A 15,228-nucleotide genomic window follows, 5' to 3' on the forward strand; every position below is an offset into this window, starting at 1 on the left:
AATGCACAGAGATATACTTTTTAAAGGTAATTAGAATATAAGAGGATTGAATACTCAGGCAGAGGTTCCAAAGGATTTACGAAGGATTCTGTAGAAAGGATTATTGGTTGAACAGGAAATGAAACAAACTTTCATGTTTCTTCCCGTTTCTAAGATTTTGTGATTCTAAAACGAGAAAGGAATTGCGTAATTGCTGTGTTTAAGATGATTTTCTCCTCACATCATTTGGCTTTTGATCCGTTGTATATTTAACCCTGAAATGAAAGTTCGAAGGTTGGTATGCTTCATAGGTAGTAGGATATTTCACAGTTCTTTCCAACAATTACTCAGAGTTGAATTTATTATGGAAAAGGTGTCCTGGTTTAAAATAATCAGGGAAAAGCTGATAATTTACTAAAGACATCCTAAAATAATTAGGCTCATTCAGTTTCAGGGCTGGTATATGAGACCTTAAGGTTTATCCTCTCTGGAGGAGGGAACCATTCCCTTAGCCCCACCTATTCTTTGTCTGAGAAGGTTGTGACATCACATAATTTTTAAAAATATATACCATTTGTAGGTACTGCTGGCTCCAGTGAGACATTACTTTTAGCCAACACTAAAGATAGCTTTCCTTTAATTCAGTAAACACCGAGTGTCTGTTGTATGTGAAGGGACACAAAACCAAATAAACCTCCCCTTCATGAAGTTTAAGTGAATTTTTGTGGATTATTATTTTTTTAAAGATTTTTTTTTTTTTAAAGATTTTATTTATTTATTCATCATAGTCACAGACTGAGAGAGAGAGAGGCAGAGACACAGGCAGAGGGAGAAGCAGGCTCCATGCACCGGGAGCCTGACGTGGGATTCGATCCAGGGTCTCCAGGATCGCGCCCTGGGCCAAAGGCAGGCGCCAAACCGCTGCGCCACCCAGGGATCCCTAAAGATTTTTTTTAGATTTATTCATTTATGAAAGAGAGAGAGAGAGGCAGGCAGAGTCACAGGCAGAGGGAAAGGCAGGCTCCGTGCAGGGAGCCTGATGTGGGACTCGGTCTCCGGTCTCCAGGGTCACGCCCTGGGCCAAAGGCAGGCGCTAAACCGCTGAGCCACCCCGGGATCCCCAATTTTTGTGGATTAAAATGTTAAAGATTCCTTCAAGTCTATAAATGTACACAGAGTTTTGCAGCTATGGTTTGTGCAGTGGAGAGGGGTCAGCTGCTGAAAGGAACTGAGGGAAGGAAACTAAGAAATAGAATTGAGAGAGGGTCCAGGGAAGGAGAGAAATATTGAAATAGCAGAATCATCAGTTGGGTTTGGTCTATCATAAGGTCAGGAGGGTGAGGGTGAAAATAATCCACTGAATTTGAGAGTTAAGAGGTCAGGGAGGCTTTAAGAAGAGTACTATCAGCCTAATGACGAGGGGAGAAGCCAGTTGAGGACTGACTAGGAGTGCTGAAAATGTTAATAAGCTTGACTTTTTGTTATACAACAATTGATAAAGAAATAAACTGTAGTATTAAGTAATTTTATAGTCTAAAATCTCTCTCTCTCTCTCTTTTTTTTTTTTTTTTTTTTTTTAAGATTCTATGTTTACTTATTTGAGAGAGAAAGCACAAGCAAGGGGAGCAGCAGAGGGAGAGGGAGAAGCAGGCTGCCCACGGTGCAGGGAGCCAGACTGGGGCCCCATCCCAGGACCCCGAGATCATGACCTGAGCCAAAGGCAGATGCTTAACTACCCAGGCACCCCTAGTCTGAAATCTTTTACACGTAAATACCAGTGCTTTCAAGTTTGGGTCAGCCCCCAATTAATACCTGATGAACTGACTCTGATTCTTCACTTAACGGTAGTTACTATTCAGAGGCAGTATAATAATCCACAATTCAAGGCAAATAGACATGGATTTGAAACCTGGCTTTGCTGTTTCTAGCTGCCTTTTAAAATGTTTAATCTCTTTGGGCCCCAGTTTTCTCATCTATAAAAGAGTAGTTATAACAGAGTTTATCTTAAAATGTTGGCAGAGTTAAGTGTGATAATATATCAAAAGGTGAGCTATTAATATTGAGGAAATTAGGATAGTTTTAAGTACCAAGTTCAGTGTTCCTCATGTTTTTCTCCCTTTTGTTACCTTCTCATACCCACCCTGTGTACAACGTAACACTTTGCTTTTCTTTTTTAAAATTAATTGTGATCTGCTTGTCAACCAGAGCTTTTGCACTGCATGAAATAAAGTATAAACCATTTAAACCCTTTGCGGCTTTTGTGGATTCTAGACTAAGAACCTATCTTTTATTTTAGGTTTATTTATTTTTTTAGTGATTTCTACAAAGCATAGGGCTTGAACTCATGATCGTGAGATCAAGAGTTGCACACTTTTCTGACTGAGCCCAGCCAGGTGCCCCAGAACTTACCTTCTAATTTTATTTATTTATTTATTTTTTAAATTTTTTTTTTTTTTTTTTTTATGATAGTCACAGAGAGAGAGAGAGAGAGAGGCAGAGACACAGGCAGAGGGAGAAGCAGGCTCCATGCACCGGGGCCGACGTGGGATTCGATCCTGGTTCTCCAGGATCGCGCCCTGGGGCAAAGGCAGGCGCTAAACCGCTGCGCCACCCAGGGATCCCTTACCTTCTAATTTTAAATCTGGTCCTGTTTGTATTATTTATGCTCATGATGGAAAATATAGCTAAGTTTAGCAAAAAGCAAGCATGTATTTGAAGTCTTGATATTTGGCTTTGGAAAATAAGATATATCTAAAAGTACTTGAAATTAATTTTAAGGCTGGGGAGACTTTTGTTTTTCAATGATTTTTAAAATCAGAATTGATTCTTTTTATTTTTATTTTATTTTATTATTTTTTTACAGATTGGATTCTTTTGTGGTCTTTTTTTTTTTAAATTTTTTATTGATGTTCAATTTGCCAACATATAGAATAACACCCAGTGCTTATCCCATCAAGTGCCCATCACCCAGTCACCCCCACCCCCGCCCACCTCCCTTTCTACCGCCCCTAGCTCATATCAAGGCTGGGGAGACTTATTGATAATATATATATTTTTATAAAAAAGAAATTGAAGTGATTCTGAGTAAGTTTTGTTTGGAGAATACTTTTTCTATCTGAGCAGCTTCTCAGAATGGCCAAAAGAGGCATAGTTTTATGCAATAATTTATATGGTTTTACAGTTTGATGTGTAAATGACCACTCAGCTAAAATCTGTGCGCTCTTGATGCTCCTCTCCAGAACTCTGACACTGGCTTGGAGACATTCTTGTCTGTGCGTACTTAGGGCCGAGAGATGTTTCTCCTATCCTGAGTTTGCTCTTTGACTAGCTAGTTGGCTGTGTTTTCATGTGGATGTAATTCATTTGTGGGTAGCATTTGTTTTGGAATGGCCCATTCTTTTTGCCCTTGAGATACAATGCAGAATAACTCTCAAGTTTTCATCTGCATATAGACTCTTCACGTATTTGAAGGGCAACTTCCTTGCTTCCCTTACCCAAGGCTTTCCTTCACTAATTTCTCCCAATTCCTGTTCCTCATCTATTGTACCCGTAGTGTCTAGATCCTTTGCCATCCTGGCTGTTTTCCATTGGAGGCATTCCAGTTTTTCAGTGTGATTTTTCTTAAAAAGTTGCCGGAGTGGAATCAAAAACTATGGATGCTGTCTGACCCATGAACAGTAAAGGGATGCTTTTCCATCTCTGGATCTGGACAGTCATAACAGTAATAAAGAAGCCCTAGTCTAGGGTTATTTTGCTTTAACTTAAAAATTTTGCTCATGGTTCATGTTACAGTCTACTGTCATCTAAAATTTAAGGTCTTATCTCTGTCCTTCAGCAATGAATAACTTAAAAACTGTAATGTAACTTAGTGAATTTCATTTTTTCTTTAGCTGTTTTGTCATAATTAAAGAAATATTTGGTAGGCATTTTACTTTGACAGTGTTTTTTTAAAATTTTATTTATTTATTTATTTATGATAGTCACAGAGAGAGAGAGAGAGAGAGGCAGAGACACAGGCAGAGGGAGAAGCAGGCTCCATGTACCGGAAGCCCGACGTGGCATTCGATCCCGGGTCTCTAGGATCGCGCCCTGGGCCAAAGGCAGGTGCCAAACCGCTGCGCCACCCAGGGATCCCCTACTTTGACAGTTTTTATGTTTCCCTTTTATTTTACTTTAAATTTTAAAAGGACTTTATTTATTTGAGAGAGAGAGAAAAGAGAATGTGTGGGAGAGAGCAGGAGCTGGTGGGAGAGGGAGAAACAGGCTCCCCACTGAGCAGGGAGCCCAACCGAGGCTGCATCCCAGGACCCTGGGATCATGCCCTGAGCTGAAGGCAGACACTCAACCAGTGAGCCACCCAGGTACTTCTTATTTTTGAAAATCTGGAAGGTATTTCATAGCATTTATATTCTCTGATGCCTGATTTTTTTACTCATCATTACTTCCATGTGCCCATTGTGAAATGTGGCTGTATTGACTGCATGACTTGTCCACTATCCTGTTATTCTCAAATTTTTGCTATTGTTAAGAGTGTTGCTCAGAATATTTTCATTCATGTTTCCTGGAATATCTCTAGTTGTTTACATGAGCAACATGACACATGAAACCATTATTATTTCTCAGGTATTTGAACCCATTTGCATTCTTACCAGTATGTCTAAATAGTCTTATTGATTCACTACCCACACTTAATAGATTCCTTAATTTTTGCTTATCCAGTGGGTACAAAGTGGTATTTAGTTGTGGTCCCAATTTGCATTTCCTGATTATGAATAAAGCAGAGAATCTTTATAATAATAAAGTTTGCTTTGTATCGTGTAATAACCATTTAAAAATTCTGAAGACAGTGGACCATAGTTATTAGAACAGGCATTAAAGTCTGAAGAAAAGATTTTACAAGATTTAAAATATCTAACTCTTGAGAAGTGACTACACAATATGTTTGATGTATTCAGTGTTACTTGTGTGATGAGATACATCCTGGATTATATTGGCCTTTTGTCTTGACCTGGGAATCTGGGCTCCAGGTTAAATCCCTTGGAGACAGATTGCCTAAATATAGAGCCTGCTTGCCACTTACTAGCTGTGTGATTTTGGGCAACTTACTCAACCTGAGTTTCCTTATTGGGAGACTGCATGTTAAGAATACCTGCCTCAGGATGCCGGGGTGGCTCAGCGGTTGAGTATCTGCCTTCGACTTAGATTGTGATCCCCGGATCCTGGGATCGAGTCCCGCATCAGGCTCCCTGCAGGGAGCCTGCTTCTCCATCTATGTCTCTGCCTCTCTCTCTCTGTCTCTCATGAATAAATAAATAAAATCTTAAAAAAAAAAAAAAGAAAAAAGAATACCTGCCTTGTAGAATCATTTGAAGGAATCAGCGAGATAACGTTTAGGGCATCATTCCTGGTGCAAAGCAAATAAGCCATAAAGGAAGCTTTTAAAGACTTCCATAAAAGTCATCATTGGAAATCATGTTTGAGTTTTAGAAAATAATTATAAATGAATTTTTGATACTACTCCTTTGTAAATTAAGACTTCTTTTTCCTATCTTCTTTCTTCAAGTAATCAAGTATAAACACATACGTTATTAGTTAGAAGACACGGCAAATAATTTGACCCAAATGGATTATACTTCCGTGGAGTTCTGAACGTGACAGTATAGACAGATGAAGAAAGATCACATGTTAATGTGTTAAGTATATTAAAAGAAGTATGCACAAGGTATTTCTCAGAGTTTCTCAGTTTGTCTCCCTTCAGTTCTGTTAATCCATCCTATGTACAGCTGTGGGACAGATTGTCTGAAAGCATATGCTAGAATGTTTCTTTCCTGCTCAAGATCCTTAAATTGCCTCCTGCATCCCAAGTAAACTCCAGCTCTTTAGTATGGTATTCTTGCACTTTTATGTTCTGTCTTCAGTGGATTTTTCTTGCATTCCTGCTAGTATTTCTCTTAATATACTTTACGTCTTTTGGTAAATCCAACTGCTTGCCGTTTTCAGCTTGCTTTCTGGCTTCCATTTAGTGTGCTCCATCTTTTTAGAGCGTTTCCCCCTCTGTCCCTGCCTGTTGAAGTTCCAGGTACTGCTTTTCATCTAGCAGCAAAACCTTACATGTATCATCTGCAGCAGTTCTTCCTCCTAGCATCGTGTGATTTGTTTATACAAACTTTTATTCATTCACTCATTCATTTACTTAGTAAATACGTATTGAAGTCAGGTAAGAAGGCTACTACTATTACTTACCTCTTTCTCTGAAGGCTTATTGCCAGTGAGAGATAAGAAAACAAGTTTTCTCAATCTGGGTGAGCAAACCCACCTGTGGTTGCCAGAGATTTGCAAGAACAGGTGTTTAGGGCCATGGATGGAAGTGCAGAGTTGGAGAAGCCTGAAAGGGAAGGAGGTATGGGGAGCCTGCGTTCCGAATCTGTTTTTTCCAAGTTGGTATTAATCTCTGCCCATAGTGGCAACCCTTGATTATGTTTCTTAGTTGTGTAGTGAAAATATTCGGCAGTGGGATGGGTCATGGTGATCGTGAATCAGCAGAATATTTCATAAATCGTATGCCAGAATTAAGCACCAAGTTTTGTTTTGTTTTTGCTTTTGTTTTGGGCTAGATGTATTTCCTTTAAAGTGAAAACATCAGACTTTATGGTTCTAAATGAGATAAGCCTCTGTGATACTTTATGTTGAAGATATCTACTACAACATTGCACATATTGTTGAGACTCCTGTTTTTAATAATTGCTTGTGTCCTTGAGTTTTACTGTGCCAAATTCCTGTTAACTTTAATGAAGCACTATAAAATTAGATCTGTTACGGGGTAAAGAAGCCAGGTAAAAGGATTTTGTTTTGAGAGAGACAAAATTTTATGATGTATTCATATAAATAGTTATTTTGGTTTTGTTTATTTTGGTTTTTTTTTCCCCCCTGAGTTTGGAAACTGCTTCTGGGAGATTATAAATAGTGTTCAGTAATCTGGGTCATGAAGTACTAGAGTAGCTGGCATCTTCTAGAGGCAAATGTATTCCTTTTTGCACTACAATAGTCAAGTGGAAGCTTAAGTTATAAGCATATTTGTACTTCTTTGCATATGTATCTGAGTAGTGTAAGTAGCTCTCTCTAGATCTTGCTCAAAGTATATAGATAGTAAGATAACAATTTAGCCTTATGGGTTCTGTTTTGCCTTTCCAAGGTAGACCTCCCCCCACCCCATCACATTCTCGCTCCCTTGCTGATTGGAGGCAGGCACGTAAACTAAATTTTGTCAGTCAGATGCATCCAGGAGAGATGGCACTTTTTTTTTTTTTTTTTTTTTAGTATTTATTTATTCATGAGAGACAGGCAGAGGCAGAAGGGGAAGCAGGCTCCCCTTGGGTACCTGATACGGGACTCGATCCTGTGACTCCGGGGTCATGCCATGAGCCAAAGGCAAATGCTCGACCACTGAGCCACCCAAGATTGTACTTCCATGTTTAAATGATGTCTTAGATCTAGGATCATCTTCCTGAATATGAAGAGAGAATTAAATTCTTAGAAACTGTGTAAGACTTCTGATAGGTGTAAGCAGTCTTTAACCATTGCAGGACTCCTAAAATGCTCTACTTTTATTTTATTTAATTTATTTATTATTATTTTTTAATGCTCTACTTTTAAACATAGAGTTGTAGTAAAAAGAATAGACATCAGAGCCCGACTGCATGGATTCAAATACTAGTTCTGCCACTTTACTAGACTGTGTCCTTGAACACATTAGCTGATTTTGCTTCCTACTTAAAACAAGCAACAGGCATGAACTCCCCTTCTAACTTCCTGCTCTGTTAGCCTTAAATGTATAGGCAGTCCTCACCCACAAGTGATCAAATCTTTTTTCTTTCTCAGAGAACAGGAGAGGGTTTGTGAGAAGCATGGAGCCAACCTGAGATTTAATGGTTGGAGCAGTTTATTCACTAGTTTTATTCTATCGTATTCAGAATCTCAGCTCTAACACCGGAGAAGGATAAAGGTAGGGTTTAGGGTCTTTTGTAGAGCAGGAAGAGTAGAAGAATAAAGGGTAAGATAAAGAGATCATTGAGCTAATGGAATACAGGGACTAGGTTAGTTAGGGAAAAAATGATGTTAGAAAAGAGAAAATCAGAGAAGAATCAAAATAAGGTTCAGAAACAGGCTTTTTCTGTAAAAGTTTGAGAGCGTTACCAATTATGTTGCCTGGATACCTAACCCATTTTCAGTGTTGGGGAAACAATCAGGAGAGGTAGGATCACGACTTGGATCGGTTGAGATAATTGGGTTTTTTTTTCCTAAGAACTCTTTCAGCTCTAAAATGTCCATATTTTAAAAATATTCCTCTCCCCCTAAAGTCTCCAAATGATCATAATAATCTAGAAGAATCTTGAAAATTTAGGAAACGAATTTATAAAATACATTCTTCGTTTTTAAGAGTATAGTTGACATCTTTTTTTTTTTTTTTTTTTTTTAATATTTTATCCATGCAGGGAGCCTGACGTGGGACTCGATCCCTAGTCTCCAGGATCACACCCCGGGCTGCAGGCGGCGTCAAACCGCTGCACCACCTTGGTACCACCTGGGCTGCCCTGTAGTTGACACCTAATAATTAACCTTTAATAGGGAAAAAAATCACAATAATAGGAATTTGTTTTCTCATTCTCATATTTTCTTTCTATGAACATTCATTCTTTCAAATAGTTATATGATTTTTCAGGAGAAAGGGGTGGAATTTTTAAAAGATGTATGTGAAAAAGCAGCTGAGCATCTTAAAATTCTTATGTAAGAGGTATTAGTATTGTGTTTTTATACACGTTAGCCAGGATTAATGAGCAGAACATTTGCTTAATTTATAAATTAATTTGGACACTTTTTACACTTCATTATTCATTCTGCGCAAATTTTTTGATGAGTTAGTTTGCTTAAGGCAACACTAAGCTCTCTCATTCATGTAGAATCTAGTTAGCCCTTTTGGTTTATCTCATGGGTAGAGCTTAAAGTATTTGACAAAATTTGATCTGACAGCTTTACAGTTATGTAACACAGAACAGAAGCTGAAAAACAAAGAAGAAGAAGTGATTTATCATAGCAACCTATATTTCTCTTTAGAGCTTTACCACCTTTCTCTTGCTAAACTGTGGCAGAACCACCATAAGGCTGGTAGTTTACAGTTGTAAGTTCACCAGTATATTTTTTTTTATAAGCCATTACAAACCTTTAGAGGTGAAAAGGTCCTTAGGATTATCCTGTCCAGTTGCATCACATTACCAATGAGAATACAGAAGCTTAAAGAGGGTAAGTAACTTGCCCAGGGTCACTGACTTAGCTAGTGGTAGAGCTGACCCAAGAACCAGGGTTGTGCATAGAATTCCAATTCCAGTTGCTCTTTCTGGTGTAATATGTGAATAGAATATTTAATTACAAGGGAATTATAGCAATATTTTACAAAAGGAGATGTCACATAACCATGACAAATATGATTTTGCATATTGAGTAAAAATAATTATATTGGAAGGTATATTTAATTGTCTGGATTTCTATTATTTTAGCCCCAGTAGTGGTAAGGATATTCTGTTACTTCATCAATATACAGGGGCTAATAGAAATATCTCACTATATTTTCAATGTGGCCATCTCTTAAAAGTCTGATATATGGTCATTTCTCAGTAAATGTTACCTGTTGCTGTTAACTTACTGGTTTATAATAATTTCTAGTTATTTAATCTTCATTTACTTACTTTTAGGTGATTATTTAGCCAATAAAATTGAGCACTAAGAGCAACTAGTAATAAAAGTAATGGATTTAAGAACAGATTTGCAACTCATAAACATATTAGAAGGGGGATGTGTGTATGTGTGTGTCTCTGGGCCTTTGGAATTAGAGAAATACTTGCTAATTCTTTTCATTTTAACACCTATGATGCTATAGTTGTTTTTAAACCGTATTCATAAATCACAACTTCTTGGCAACATTTCTCTCCCCAGTAATGGTCTTTATGCAAATTTCAAAGTTTTTAAATTGTTGGACTGCAGGAAAACAATTGTTTCACTTTGTGTGTGTGTGTGTGTGTGTGTGTGTGTGTATGTGAATATTCTTTAATAATAAGCCCAGAAGCAATTATTTTTCTGTTTAAAAATGGTCATCTAAAACGATTAAAGAATGAAAGATAATGAATTTCCGTTTTTACACTTTAATTAATTTAGTCATTTTGTAATTAATTGCCTTTGATTTGTAATAGCATCCTCCTTCTGGTATGCACGCCTATACCTATAGTGCAATATTTTCTAAAATGTGCTGATATAATACTGGTGATTTAGTTTTTTTTTTTTTTTTTTTAAGATTTATTTATTTAGTTAGTTTTTGAGACTGCAAGCATGAGCAGGAAGGAGGGGCAGAGGGAGAAGCAGACTTCCCACTGAGCAGGGAATATGCCCTGGGGCTCAATCCCAGGACCCTGGATCATGACCTGAGCTAGGGGCAGACACTTAAAGGCAGACACTTAACAGACTTGAGCCACCCAGGTACCCCTAGGAGTATTCATATGAACATTTAAATGATGGTAGTTAGAAATTTTAATGCTGACTAGGAAAATGTATAATCTAATGTCACTTTGGTGACTTTATAGTTTAGGGTAAATGTTTCTAAAAAAGTAAACTGAGATTCTGATACCAGCTGCAACATGGATAAACCTTAAAACCATTATGGTAAGTGAAATAAGCCAGACATCAAGGGATAATTGTTGTTGATTCCACTTAAGTTACTAGAATAGGCAAATTCATAGAGACAGAATAGAATGGTGGTTAGCAGGAGATGGGGGAAGAGGGAATGAGGAATGATTGTTTAGCGGGTACAGAATTTCTGTTTGGGATGGTAAAAGTCCTGGAAATGGAGACTGGTGATGGTGGTACAATAGTACAGATGTGCTTACTGCTAAGAATTGTAAATCTAGAAATGGTTAAAATGGTAAGTGTTATATGCATGTTTTACCAACTTAAAAAAGAGGAGGGAAGAAAAGAAGATGGAGAGACGTATGTGTGTATTTTTAAAGAAGTGAATTGAGGGGCATTTGACTGGACTGGTTCAATTGGTAGAACATTTGACTCTTGATCTTGGGGTTGTGAGTTCAAACCTTACTTAAAAAAAAGAAAATTAAAAAGAGAAGTGACTTGAGAAACATAATTAAATAGTGATATAGGCACTTAACACCCTAGGAAAATGTCCATGGTGGTATGCATTATTGAAGCTTGGGCAATACCAGGGTAGAGAACTGATCAATGGTTTAGGGAGACCAGCTCCTATTCAGGCTTAATCTGCTGTGGACTAATGGGTGGGCCCGCATTTCACTCTTACTTGAAGCATATTAGGTAAGAAACCAAGACCTCTCATCTCAGACTGTATACTGCCCTAAAATAATTCTGGGCTCTGCGAAATGTGTTCTTTATTCAGAACACCTACTTTGCCTGTGTAACAGAATTGTCTTCTTTTGAATAATGAAACAAAAAAAAAGTACTTAAAACATGACATTAGCATTTGAAATCTTTTTACAGTAACAGCAGATGAAAAAGAAAATCACTTATAAGCTTGTTTCTCTGTCAAGACTATTTTTCCTTCTGTGTCCGTTTTGTATTATCTAGAATGCCATATTGTATGATTTTATAATCAACTGTGCTTTTTTTAAAAAAAGATTTTATTTGACAGAGAATGAGAGTCAACTGTGCTTTTTATAGACCAAGTTTTTGTCAGCAGGGTTTAAACATTATGTTTCATCCTTTAGATTATGATTACCATCAACAAATGAAATTTTTATTATTTAAACAAACTTAAAATCTTTTTAGGGCACCTGGGTGAGTCGGTTGGACATCCAACTCTTGATTTTGGCTCAGGTCTTGATCTCAGGGTCATGGTATGGCCATGAGTCAGGCTCTGTGCTCAGCATGGAATCTGCCTGTCCCTCTCCCTCTGCCCCTCCCCCGCTTACTCTCTCTTAAATGAATAAATAAAATCTTAAAAAAAAAAAAAAGATTTTTAAGTAATCTCTTCACCTAAGGTGTAGCTTAAAGTCACAACCCCAAGATCAAGAGTCACATGCTTCACCTCCTGAGCCAGCGGGGTGCCCCAGCAAATGAAAAAAAAAAAAATTAAGTAGCCTCCACACCCAGTGTAGAGCCCAGCACGGGGCTTGAACTCACAACCCAGAGATCAAAACCTGAGCTGAGATCAAGGGTCGGATGCTTAACTGACAGCCACCTAGGCATTGCCAGCAAATGAAATTTTTAAATATATTCGTTCATAGCTTGTTGTGGCTGTTAATTTTCAAGAGAGTCTTTTGAGTTGGTTTAAGGGTAATGGTAATCTTTCCTGAGCTTCATGTAGTCAGTGGTATGGTATATTAAAAATCTCTTAATGTGTTGCTTGGATATAAAGCTGGGGTCTTCTCTATAAGAGAGTAAAAACAGTTGATACATTCTCTTAACTAGTGTCCTAATTATGCTTCTTTCATCACTACTCACCATTTATCTTGTGTTTTTAGTTTGATCTAAAATTTTTTTAAAAGAATGATTTATTTTAGAGAGAATGAGTGAGAAGAGGGGAGGGGCAGAGGGAGAGAGAGAATTCTGAAGCCGACTCCCCGCTGAGTGCAAAGTTCCACCCAGGGCTTGATCTTAGGACCCTGAGATCATGACCTGAATTCCCGCTACTTTAGTTTGCTGTTATACACTGAGTTTGATACAGATGAAAAGAGTTACTCAAACTAAAAAGTAAGCTGCCTTCACAGTAGAGCTGTTGTTTTATTTTATTGAGCCTTTCCTTACTCTTACTTACCCAAGCTCCTGGTTGATCTCTCTTGAAACATAAAGGTTTTTTGTTTTTTTTTTCATTTTCGTAAGTTGGCTAGAAGTCTTGTGGTACAGCTTTTATCAGTAGTTTGGCAAATTTTTCTTTCTTTCTGCTTTTATTTAGACATTTATGGTTACTAACAGATGGGGTGAATTTGTGTGTTCTATTTCTGGGTTTTATTTTATTATAATTATTTTTTAAAGATTTTATTTATTAGAGTGGGAGGGAGGGGGGGAGAGAGAGAGAGAGAGAGAGAGAGAGAGAAGAGCAGTGGAAGGGGCAAAGGGAGAGGGAGAAGCAGACTCCTTGCTGAGCAGGGAGCCTCACGTGGGTGTTGACCCCTATCCCAGGAGTCTGGGATTATGACCTGAGCTGAAGGCAGATGCTCAAGCAAGTGAGCTACCCAGGAGCCTCTTTAATTATTTATTTATTTTTCTGTGAAAGAGAGCAAGGGTGACCATGTACAAGTAGGAGGAGGGTCAGAGGGCGAGGGAGAAGCAGACTTCTCAGAGCCCAACGTGGGGTCTGATCCCAGGACCCCAAGATTACGACCTGAGCTGAAGTGAGAGATCCAACCAAGACACATATACACACAGCATTATTTGAATAAAATTAGGCTCCCAGTCATATGTATACCAAGTTTTAAAGTCCCTAAGACCAATATTTCAGTCATTATCACCATATCTTCAAAATTCAGAAAACTGTATTTTTTAAAAATATTTTTATTTATTTATTCATGAGAGACATAGAGAGGCAGAGAGAGAAGCAGGTTCCATGCAGGGAGCCCGACGTGGGACTCGATCCTGGGTCTCCAGGATCATGCCCTGGGCTGAAGGCAGCACTAAACCGCTGAGCCACCCAGGCTACCCCAGAAAACTGTATTTAACTATAACTGTTACCGTGTATGTCCTTTTATGTGTTTGTTATATTTCCACCAGATATTCAATTCCTGTCTAATACTGTTGCTGTGATAAAATGGATTTGAAGGTCATTTCAGAGAAAAGTAACTTTGCTTTTCTCAGTTGCTTTTCTTCTGCCTTTTATTTTATTTAGGTATTTATATATTTTTAAGTAGGCTCTAAGCGCAGTGTGGAGTCGAGCATGGGGCTTGATCTCACAACCCTGAGATCAAGACCTGAGCTGAAGTCGAGTCGGATACTTCACTGACTGAGCCACCCAGGCACCCCCAAAATAGGGAATTTTTAAAGCAAAATCATCTATATTGCTTTATATATACTCTTTAAGAACTAGTAGCTCGGTATTTGATGTAGATTGTAGGTTTTTATTTAACTTTATGATGGACATTTTAAAGAGTACACAAATCAGGATCCTCTCCATGCATCTGATATGTCTCTTAAGTTTCGTTTAACTTACGTTAGTGTTCACCTTTTTTTGTAAAACTCCATGCTGTATATTTATTGTAGAAACAGAGTTCTAAGTTTGGCTGACTGTATACGTAAGGCTTCATTTCACATTTGTCTAATGATTTGGTTAGATTTGGGTCCAGTTTTCTTGTCATATCACATGAGGATGCATAGGAGTTCTCATCCTACTTTTAGTAAGATTGGTTAAGTGTGGATATACATATCTAGCACATATGAGTGCATTTATATGTGCCAAAATACTCCTGCCCAAACGCTCATAGCAGCCCACCTGCCCATCAGTAAGAGAATAGGTAAATAAACTGTATTTGGGTATGATGGAATACTACATAGCAATAAAAGGGGACAAATTAACTGGCATCACCAACACTGCTGCTGTTTCTCAGAGAAATAACCTTGAATGAAAAGAGTTGACATAATAGAAAGCCTGCTGTATGATTTTAGATATAAGAAGTTCAAAGATGGGCAAAATTGTCTGATTTAACCATACCATAAGACCAATGAAACAATACTACCTTATTAAAAAAAAGTTCTTTTTACCCCTTCTGATTGAGATAGCTCCCCTTAATCCTGTATTCCATTTCCATAGATCTTAGGGTTTATTTCCATATCTTATTATTACATTGGTTTGTGTATTCATGTGCCTGTTACAGAAGTTTTATGGTTTTGTTTTGTTTTGTTTAGATTTTATTTTTAAGTGACCTCTACACCCAAGGTGGGGGCTCAAACTTGCAACCCTGAGATCAAGAGTTGCATGCTCCACGACTAAGCCACCCAGGTACACTCCGTTCCCCATTAAAAAACAATTATTCTATTTTTTTATTTATTTTTAAGTAAGTCCTATGACCAACATGGGGCTTAAAGTCACAACCTCAAAATCAAGAGTCACATGCTCTACCAACCGAGCCAGCCATGAGTCCCTAGAAGTTTTAGACTATGTTTTAATATCTGACAAGTCTTATACCTTTCTCCAGCCATTGCTCTGCCTTTTGAGGATTTTTCTAGTTATTCTTGCTTATTTACCTT

The 15,228-nt window shown here is 37.9% G+C and overlaps 1 protein-coding gene across 16 annotated transcripts in view; it reads left to right on the top strand.

Annotated features, from left to right (window-relative positions):
* Positions 1 to 15,228, top strand: part of FAM169A (family with sequence similarity 169 member A) — a 61,595-nt gene that overhangs the window by 2,905 nt on the left and 43,462 nt on the right. For 6 of the 16 annotated variants that reach the window (XM_072745331.1, XM_072745338.1, XM_072745328.1 and 3 more), the window contains exon 2: positions 14,887 to 14,980. The exons of 5 other annotated variants lie outside the window; for them this stretch is intronic. The gene's annotated coding sequence lies outside the window, so the exon portion shown is untranslated. Of the gene's footprint in view, positions 1 to 8,471; positions 9,277 to 13,110; positions 14,981 to 15,228 lie in introns of those variants that run through there. 5 more of the 16 variants (XM_072745332.1, XM_072745334.1, XM_072745342.1 and 2 more) reach the window with 5 other exon arrangements.

The sequence above is a fragment of the Vulpes vulpes genome, unplaced genomic scaffold (genome assembly GCF_048418805.1).
Source record: "Vulpes vulpes isolate BD-2025 unplaced genomic scaffold, VulVul3 u000000652, whole genome shotgun sequence".
NCBI lineage: Eukaryota > Metazoa > Chordata > Mammalia > Carnivora > Canidae > Vulpes > Vulpes vulpes.